The following is a 10,079-nucleotide window of genomic DNA, read 5'->3' on the forward strand; positions in this document are numbered from 1 at the left end:
AACAATTAAAATAAAACTTCCTTTATTAAAAAAATTGAAATAGGACTGCTTTGGGTAGTGGCTGATCTGACTGACAGGCAGGCACGTCATCGATTCAATATGGCAACAGCAATCGTTGGTCTTAGAAAGGCTACTTCAGAAACCAGTGGATGATGTCACTGAGACTACCTCCATGCTTATCTAGTCTATGGGGATGACATGCACCAAATAGCCTCTGTACCAACTGAGCAAAACCATGCAGCACCCCAACATTATATACTCTTTAAAAGTAACATAGTCTTGATTTTAAATCCAATATCCTAATATGGAAGGTGACTCCATCATTTAGAATAATCCCTACCTATTTATAAATATTGAGAGGGAAAGATAAAGCATCCACAGTGATGGCAGCAGCAGAAAGTGGGAGCCACATGAAGGAATATTATTGTTTCTTCTGCATACTAATGACAAAGTCAGAGATGAGACCAAGGAGACACATAGACAGGCAGAAAGGGGGGTTGGGGTGGGAGGAGGCCTGGAAAGCAGAGGTGAACCGGTTTAGGGAGGCAGAGCCATCCATGTGTTTATCCAAGCGGAAAGAAAGGAGGGATGGAGAGGCTGATGGAGAGGAAAAGATGGCCTTGTTTACTCCCCAGCAGGACAATAATGAGCGATGATAACGGGGGAGTGGAGACGGAGGAAGAGAGAGGGCAAGGGAGAACACATAGAGGTGAAAGAGATGGAGGGATGACGTTTTTATGTTATGGAGGCCTTAATGAACGGACCTCACATAAGTTATTCACAATTTAATAAGAAAATAGCTCCTGGCACTGTTTTATCTCCGAGACACACCGCCCTTCAGACAAATGCTTCATAATCATACTCCAAAACATTCACCTCTATGAAATAAATCAAAGCTGAATGGTAGGAAGTGTTTTTTATTTTTAGAGCGTATTACTAAATAATGAAGGAATATGTCTGTTTTGATGCTGCACCGGTAGACGTCAATGAAACTGCAGCTAGAGATTTATTTTGTTTATTGTTTGTAACGTGTATCGAGGTCAATTTAATGCTTGGAAACAAACTGCAACTCTATCAAGAACATTTTTAATTTCTGACTGAGCGCCCAGGCCTTTAATTGACGTTCAGAGGAAGAATAATGAACGCAATCCACAAACTGTGTTTCTGTTCTTTATGGGCTGACAGATCCAGTTTGTGCAGGCATCACTGGAGACTTACATACAGTATGGTCTTCTGCTGATTGAAGCACGATGAAAAACTCCAGGGACAGTCAAAGATGTTCACTGGAGTTTTCCCTCTAATTTTCAGCCTGAATGTGTCAAGTCCTGAAGCTAAAGAAAATGCTTAGCCTGATTATTTATTTAAATTGGATCTAAAGTGGGATCTGAAATGATCTCATTTGAAACAATCTCACAGCTGGGAAAACTTTAAACAAGAACTCACAAACTGCTTCTCACAAACTTAGTTCCCTTCTTTATTCTTCCAGCTCTTTTGTTTATAGAATATTCTGAATCAAAATAACACAAATCCACACCCCAACCATACACCCTAAAAGTTATTAATAAAAGACATTAAAGCTTTATTAAACTGGAAACAACTCAAGCCCTATTTGGCATGTTTGTCATAAAAGAGATTTTATTTACATATTTATTTAACATCATGAAAGTGCATTTGGAAAAGAGTTGTGAAGAAGAGAGAGAAAGAGAATGAGATGAAGAGAATGAAGGCACTGCAGAAGTTTGAAGACAACTTCAACTTTTGTTTCAACCTTAGACAAGACTCACGATCAGTTGAAATAGACATTTTTGAAGTTAACTTCACCCTCTATGTGAGGTTTCTTATGCTACACCACGACAAAAGACAACATGTAATAAATCTGTGTTATGCCTTTAGTATCAGAAAAAAAGTTTTCTTCACATTCAGAGCAAAAAATGGTATACTGCTTTTAATTGCAGATGATTAATTATTAAACTCTACGGTTGCCCCCTAATAGTGAAAAATTACTTCCCCCTTCATTTTCTTTCATCAATCCGTCAGGCTTAAGTCCATCCAGGAGTTGTACCTGGCCTGCTGCCTGAGCGTCTGTTACACAGATTCAAAGTGTTATCTGTTGAGGATTGTACGGTTTATGCAACAATTGACTACAGTATAAGCCTGACTTATGCTAGCTGAATAAGCCAACCAAAAAAACAAGAAGCTGTTTTAATAGATGTCAGTTTTAAAGACCAAAGCAGAAAAGATATGATTTTCTACTGTGCTAAAATAAGTATTCAGTTGTCCAAATGATTGTTACAAAACCCTCAGAATCATTTCTGCTGACCCAGTTAACATTGTTGTTAGTCTTTGTGTATGCAGTTTCAAAGTTCATATTTCAAAGAAGAATGTATTTATATTTCTCTAAACTGTAGCACAGTGCTATTTAATAAACCTAAAAAATTTCTGAAGCTCCCCAGGAATTTAAACTTAAGACAGGGCACATCATAAGCTGAGACAACTTGTGGTTTAAACTGCAAACTGCAAGTGGACTTGCTATATTTTGTGAGAGGAAAACCCCATTTGAGCACTATTTTAAGGTATACAGACTGGGCTCTGAACTGAGTGAGACTTGAGCTTCTCTTCATGCTGTGTTTATGGTCTGGAGGTGCTGAAGAACTCCACTCTGTTTGTGTCACCCTGATTATCTGTGAAGACAAAATAAAGACGTGGCAGAAAGATCAGATGAATGGACTGTAATTAGTGAGAGTTTGTATTAACTGACAAACACTGTCATTCAAACTGCTGTCAGAAAATATTAAGACCATATCACTTACAGTCTTCTGGATTCTAAAACTGAATCTGTTTGCTGGTATGTAGGAGAACTAGAGCTTAAGTGGGAGCTTTGTGACTTCTGATAAATAAAAAAACCTCATGTGATGTCACTTGAGTCAGGGTCATCTTGCTCTGAAGACTGCAAGTTACTGTAGTAAACCTGAAGGCTAGAAACTCCAGGCTACGTTATCTGCTACTAACATTACATACATTTCAGTTTGTGGTTAAGTTGAATTGTGGGTAATGCAGGAACAAGGTTTGGAAAAAGAAGAATAAAGTGTGGAATAAACAAGATATTTTCTGGTTGTGCAGCACTAATAAGAGTTATGTTTTTATTATGCCCATGCTGACAGTCGTTGCATGATGGAAGAGAGCCAAGTATTGACTCCTTTATTAAAACGACATGAGTTTGTTAGGCTGACCTGCAAAGAGGTAAACCAGCAAAAAAGCTGTTCATGAAATGTTAATGACCAAGAATTCTGGGACATGTAGTTTTAAATGCATTAGCCAACGCCAGATCAACCAACGCTGGTATTTAAAGTGTTTGGCTGGATGTTCACCTTTCAAACAGATGAAATGAAGATGTTCTTCACAGGGAAGATTTCTCCAGTGAAAAGGGCTGCTGGTGTCCATGGCACCACATGGACTGCTGATTTTCCAGGAGGACATTGTCTCCCAGTAGAAGTAGTTCTCTGTAGTCCCAGACATCCAAAACCAGGTGTCATCCATAATGTACCTAAAAATGATGCAGTGATTTCAACTGACGGTTTTGTAACGTAGGGGCCACAAACATTGGAAACTTTCAACAATTTCAGCTTCTCCCGTGTTAGTATGACACTTTGTCTCACATCCTAGCTTATTATCTGTGACTTTTGTTTCATTATTATTGCTCCTTTAATGGTCTGTTAACACACCAGATGGTTGTCTAGCAGGGCAGCGCTGTTATAAATGGGCCTGATATTGAGCTAATGAGAGTTTATTATCTTTGAGAATCACCATTGGGCAAACACAACGCGTGTGGGAATACAAGTGAGATCAGTTTTTCAGTTGCGACAAAAATTATTTGATTGCAATCTTCATTTTTACAGAAACAAAGTGTTTTTCCTCTATAAAATGTGATAATGAAAGCATTGCAGATGTGTTCAAATCAACGGGTCAGTTGAAAAAAAAATAGCAGTGACCCTTCTTTAACTGGAGGAACATCCAGACTTCGTTGAGTTGACCTGTTACCTGCGCAGGCCCAGCCAAACATGTCCGGTGAGGGGGAAGGAGACGCTTCTCAACACATTCTCCACCTCCCTCTGCTCCGCCTCACTGCGTATGCTGAGCAGGTCCCAGTAGAAGTCTCTGCAGTAGAACAGGGCATCTGACCAACAGAGCTTCTTCTCCACTACTGCTACACTTCTACCCATCACCACAGCACTGAAGGACGGAGCAGCAGGTTCTAAAGTGACAAACAGCAGTTTGGGTTTGGAGATTGTAGTGGAAAAATACTATCTGTCTGTTGTCTTCGTTTGACCTTAAAAGATTAGGATGTTCATGCGTCACTTAGCAATTAGAAACTGTTTCTCTGTATGGCCTTGGTCTGTATCTCCAACAGGAACACTCCTCAGGATCTGGGTACAGCATGATCCTAGATGGTGTTATTACAGAGCATCTAAGAAAAGAGAAAGGAATGACAGTATGAATTTAATAAAAAACAGTTTGGTAATTAGAGTGGAGAAAGTTTCTATTTAGCCAACCAGTTATTTTGTTCAAAACACGAGTGTAAGGCCGGAGATGAACCTTGAATTTGCACAAACAGGTGCGTCATGAGGTAGAAATAATGGATACATGGATGGATCAGTAAACATTTTTAGAATGTTTTTCAATCATTCTGGGAACTTAAAGAAAACTGAAACATTATGTGAACACTCTTGCTAACATTCTGATCAAGTTTTTAGAACAAAACATTTCTAGCTTGGGGATGACAGATGGACAGAAATTAACGTCTGCATCATCCCTACTCCCTGATGCAAACTTTTCCCCAGCGCCCAGACATAAATCGTTCCACTTGTTTCCATTTAGTTTAGCAGGTTTCTGCGTCGACTCTGGAAATGTATAGTGTAGTGTTGGGGAGTGTGTAGTGTTGGGGAATTCATCATCCAATACAAGCCCCCCGTTTGGCTTGTATTGGATGACGATAACTCATTAGTTGACCATAAGAAGGAAGTACAGCATTTCAATGAGAACCTCACTGCTACATTATGTAAGTTTTTTACACAATCATTTATGGAATAATAGAATATGTAACATGTGACATCCTTTAATGGAAGGGGCTGTAAAGAGGCAGGAGAAACAAATCAAAATATTTTTTTAGATTTACCTTGGGTTATTGTTGCCATTGTTCTCTTGGGAATTTCCAATGAGAATCTCAGCGTTATTGATCCGCGAAGGCAACTTATTTCTGTTGGTGATGTTCACATGCGTGATACTGTACATCTCTGGCAGGAGCAAACTCCACCAGTGGTCTGGTCCATCCATTGTATGGGTGCATGATCCAGCATCCCATTCTGGGTTCCTATTTCCATCAATTGCATTTGAAGCTGAACCCGAACTAAATGAGGATGACTGAGTCGCTGTTCCAAGAAGTGCCAAATTTTGCAAAGAGGAAGCTTGGTGGTAAAAAAAAAAAAAGGGACTTAAACATCGGTTGACTTGCAAAAATCTTCCATATCCCACGCTACTACAATGAAGTATCATTTAAATGTTCAATTTTTCAGTTTACACTACACAAATCTCCTATTTGTTAATTCCAACTTGTAAAGCAATGCAGAAGCGTCTGAACATTTGCATCATTTGTTAAACTCGGCACAGACTTGTCTCGGGTGTAACAAATCAAGCAGTTTTTGCAGGCCTTTCTTGGGTCATTCTAGCTCCCCGAGTTTAATCAGTTATGGATTTTGGCCACTTATATTCATAGTCAAGTATATTACCTTTTTTATCCTTTATATCAAAAAAACTGAAGAATAAGCTCTTCTTGATATGTCAAGAACAGCAATGTGAGAGTTAATATAGAATCTTCTCTATTGATACTGAATGTCTTAATATTACTTACATACTAAACAAGCTGGGCAACAGGCCCACTAAACAACACTGATGACAAATACAGTACATGACTTTACCAAAAGTCCAAACTAGGGAGTTTTTTCGATGAAGAAAATGAAAATGTATGCAATGAAAAAAAGGCTTGGGACTTTAAAATGATTAAATGCGAATAAGGGATGTTAAAAGTTTGATCTAAACAGTTTGTCAGAAGAAGAATAAGAATTACTGAGAAATGCAGTTATACTAACAATCCTGACCATATATCAATGTCAACACAAGGACAGATATTGCTTACAATAATTGCATACAGTTAAGTCATATAGTTGAGTTCTGAAGGTCACATTTGCAAAACACAAATGATAACATTAAAAGCATAAATGAATCAGCAGGATCTAACCTTGGAAGGCGAGGACGAGCCACAACTGGAGGAGACTTACTTTAAAAAGGAAAAGATACATCAAATTAACAAAATACCTAACTCAAAAGTAAACAATGTATCCCCATGACACACGTGGATTTTTATATGCAGTTAAACTTATCACATAAAGCTGGACTAGAAAGATTGTTGGTGGTGCAGTAGGCTCTGCTGAACAAGAAGCTACATGACCTCATGAATTTCTAGTGAGTAACAGAGGGCTGTTGTTTTATTCTGTCAGTTTAGAATAAGAAGAACAACATAAATGTATGTCTCTTTGGTAAATTAGACGGTGTGACACAGACCTCTGACAGCTGTTAAAATGACATTCTTAGTTGTTGGGATGTCAGTGTCACAGTGATATGTATGTTTAAGTATCACAAACAAACATACTTTCAAGTAATCATATTATTGAATTTAAATACTGTTCTTGTTAAATATCAAACGTGTATGTTTTTACTTTATTTGGGGTAAAATAAAATGTTCACTCTATATTGCAGCTACATCTTCAAATACATTTGTATAAATAGTATAATTATGGAATTGAGCTTTTTGGTTTATTTTGGATATTTTCTGCATTCCTGGAATAATGTTGGTTGAATCAGAACTCAAACACCAGTTACTAGAACAAATAAATAACAGGACATTGGAGCAGCTAGTTTAAATAAAATACTTCAATATTTTCTTTTTGGTCTTTTATTAAGTATACAAAGATCATACTTACAGTAAACATCTTTGCAGGTCCGCATGCTTCCAACATTCAGCACATCTCTTGGCATTTCAAAATAAAGGTGGCATTAAGTTTGTGAATTGCCCTGGATGATTTGCCTATGCAAATGATCCTAATGCCCATTCTCCTCTGAACTTAACTTATTTACAAATCAAACACCTGAACGAGCTTTGAGTCTCTGTGAAAGTCAAGGTCCCCACTTCCCCTTCCCCCCAAATGGCAGCTTAGTAAAAGCAGCCTTCAGTTTACATGTATACAAATATACTGATGGTCAGGTGAAGGTTATCACATAAGGAAAAGTGAGTTACTTTGACTATTTTATTATTTAACCAATAATTAAAGAATCCCTCACAGTTAACAACACATAATGGGTGTAACTTTCCACCTGTTCTTCTACATATATGCCATATTTCTGTCGTATTTATGCTCACCTTTCATTCATAATTTGCCTTGACCTGAGTCCATAAAAATGTCTAATTTTTAGTCTTTCTCATTAATGGTGTAACAGCATCCAAACACACGTAAATATCATTATTTATCTTTATCATAGGCTGCATAATAAAATGGGCAAATTAATAGCTTTTTTATTTAAAGCTCCTACCATTGACAGGCTGCAGTATAGGTCATCGACCCCATCTCCTCCAAGAACAATATTTCCCTCTTAAGTGTATGTGAGTAGATAAGAAAGGTAAAATACAAGTAGCACCCTAATTACAGTACTTAGTAAATATACATACTCCCTTGCTTTGTATAATCATGTGGTTTATTCTGGCACTGGTCACTTGGTCATAGTTTTCTGCATGAGGATATTCAAAGTCATATTGTTGTTGTTGTTGTTGTTTTGTTATTAAAATCCACCCTGTGTTGCTTTTAATTGGAGATCTTTTGAAAATAGACGAGGAAGGAGCAGCACAGTGTGTTTAAGTGTAGCTCCTGGTGAGCTTCAATAATGAATCCAGTGATTCTTCCAAAGAGTAATGGCTCTCTGAGGGTCCTCGCAAATGAATCGCTTAAGAAGTCCCCATTATTTCATTTGGCACTCAGTTAACATGATGGAAGAGTGCACAGCAGGAGTCTGTATTCATATTTCAGAATTGGATTACAGTTATGTAGGTATTATATAAAGTGTATTATAACAAATAAATCCCATGGAGTATTTATTATTTAAATTAAAACAAGCCGTGAGCAATAAACGCTCACCTGATGGCGTTTGTTTTCCTTCAGCTGGGATTCAACACTGTTACAGGAGTGTGTATGTGAAGGGGTAGTTATGAGAGACCCTCACTTTGCCACAATGAAACAAAACTAATAGATAGATAGATAGATAGATAATACTTTATTGTCAAACGTAGTCTTAAATTTGCCTTGCGTCATAGCGGCTCCGTTTGCGGCACAACAATTAAGACAGGAAACAAAGATACAAACATTTGACACAACACTCAAATACAACACAACACTCAAGATATAAACATTCGAAACAACACTCAAACGCCAAACAAATGCCCAGAGGCCCTAAACGTGCTTTGGTCAAGGATTCAGCTCCACATTCAATTTTAGGATTGATTGGTGAACAAAAGAGTGTTTCAGTCTGACCTTATTAAAACGTGGGATCCTGTATCTCCGGTTTGATGGTAATAGTTCATACTCTGTGTTTAGAGCGTGGTCAGGGTCAGAGGCGATGCAGTTAGCCAGTCTTAAAATGCTTTTGTTGTAGGCCGATTCATAGAGTCTTTGCATGGGTTGGCCTGCAATCAGATAATCAGATTTTGAATTTTGCAACATTTTTTACCTCACACTTTAACTTTAATTCTTTAAATTCAGTAGAATCGCCTAAAATTGCAGTGACTCTAAAAAATACAGAGCGATACCTAAATCTTTACGCACATTAAGAAAATTGCACTGTTAGCCACTATGACCTACAAGCTAATAGCCAAGCATGGTCATATTGATGAGAGCGGACAAACAAGTCCTGTGAGTACCGGCCGTAGATTAGAAAACACTAGTAGCAACACGATTAAACGCTGTTGGGTAGCGCTTTGTATTTGTACTGAAAACATAATTTATGATATTTGTTCTTCCTCAATAGACAGTGACTGTGATCGCTGTGAGGAGGAGCTGAAGTCTGTCTGCCTCCGTTATCGGATTCTTCACACATTCACTGACATATTTTTAATATCAGGTAGGTTACATTTGATATTTTTCTTTTTTTTTAACCAACTGTTAACCCTTAGATTTGAGAAGGACCTTAATATGGGCTGTTCATATACACACAGTAGAAGGGGAATGTATTGTATTTCACTTATGCCTCTAATGTAAGATATTTGTAGGTTTATAGAGGTTGATATTACGTGTTTAGTGTTTGTAATTGGATTTTATTGCCTCTACCGCAAAGTAAGGGTTAACCTGGATTAATTGTGATTTGCATTTCTTCCTGCTGTGTAAGGCGTGGTGAATTTGAATTTGTACCTCTGTACATTGTAAAAAACAGGGAGGAACATTTTGTTAATGTTATTGAAATAGTTTGTACAGAGCCCCTAATTCCTGGTGTTAGAGCTTAGCAAAAATAAATGACTTCATTACCCTTATGATTGATGTCTACAGCTTGACTATCCTTATGTTAAGTTTCTCTGAGTATTCCCTCAAGGTGAGGATAAGATGATTTCAATTCTGTCTCGAAACAAGGTTGGTAAAAGACTAAAATCCATCGCAAAGGTTTTTTCATTTTCTTTCTGCCATGTGTTTGAGGCATTATTATTAATATGTCGGTTCATTAGCATATTTCATATCCTGCTGCCGAGCGTTTTCCATCTCTTTATCAGAGACAAGGCACAGGTGCTGGATGTTGTCTGAGGGTAGTAGCTTCATGAGAAATATGTACAAAAAACACACTCAATGTGGTAAACATGCAAACAACACAGGGCCATCAGTCAACAAGATACACGCACACATAAACCATCAGTCAGTGTAAGAGCTTCATAACACTTTGAAATGAAAGCATGTCACACACTCGAGTACGATCTGTCATGTCATCAAAAGCTG

General features: G+C 37.7%; 1 long non-coding RNA gene across 1 annotated transcript; it reads right to left on the minus strand.

Moving 5' to 3' along the window:
• Positions 1-1,298: 1,298 nt before the first annotated feature.
• Positions 1,299-4,441, minus strand: LOC132959690 (uncharacterized). The gene is made up of 3 exons (XR_009667068.1): positions 3,369-4,441; positions 2,527-2,681; positions 1,299-2,252 (listed from the first exon to the last, which is right to left on the minus strand). It is a non-coding gene; the product is annotated as an uncharacterized LOC132959690 (long non-coding RNA).
• Between the last annotated feature and the right edge of the window lie 5,638 nt (positions 4,442-10,079).

This window comes from Labrus mixtus, chromosome 24 (assembly GCF_963584025.1).
Source record: "Labrus mixtus chromosome 24, fLabMix1.1, whole genome shotgun sequence".
Lineage (NCBI taxonomy): Eukaryota > Metazoa > Chordata > Actinopteri > Labriformes > Labridae > Labrus > Labrus mixtus.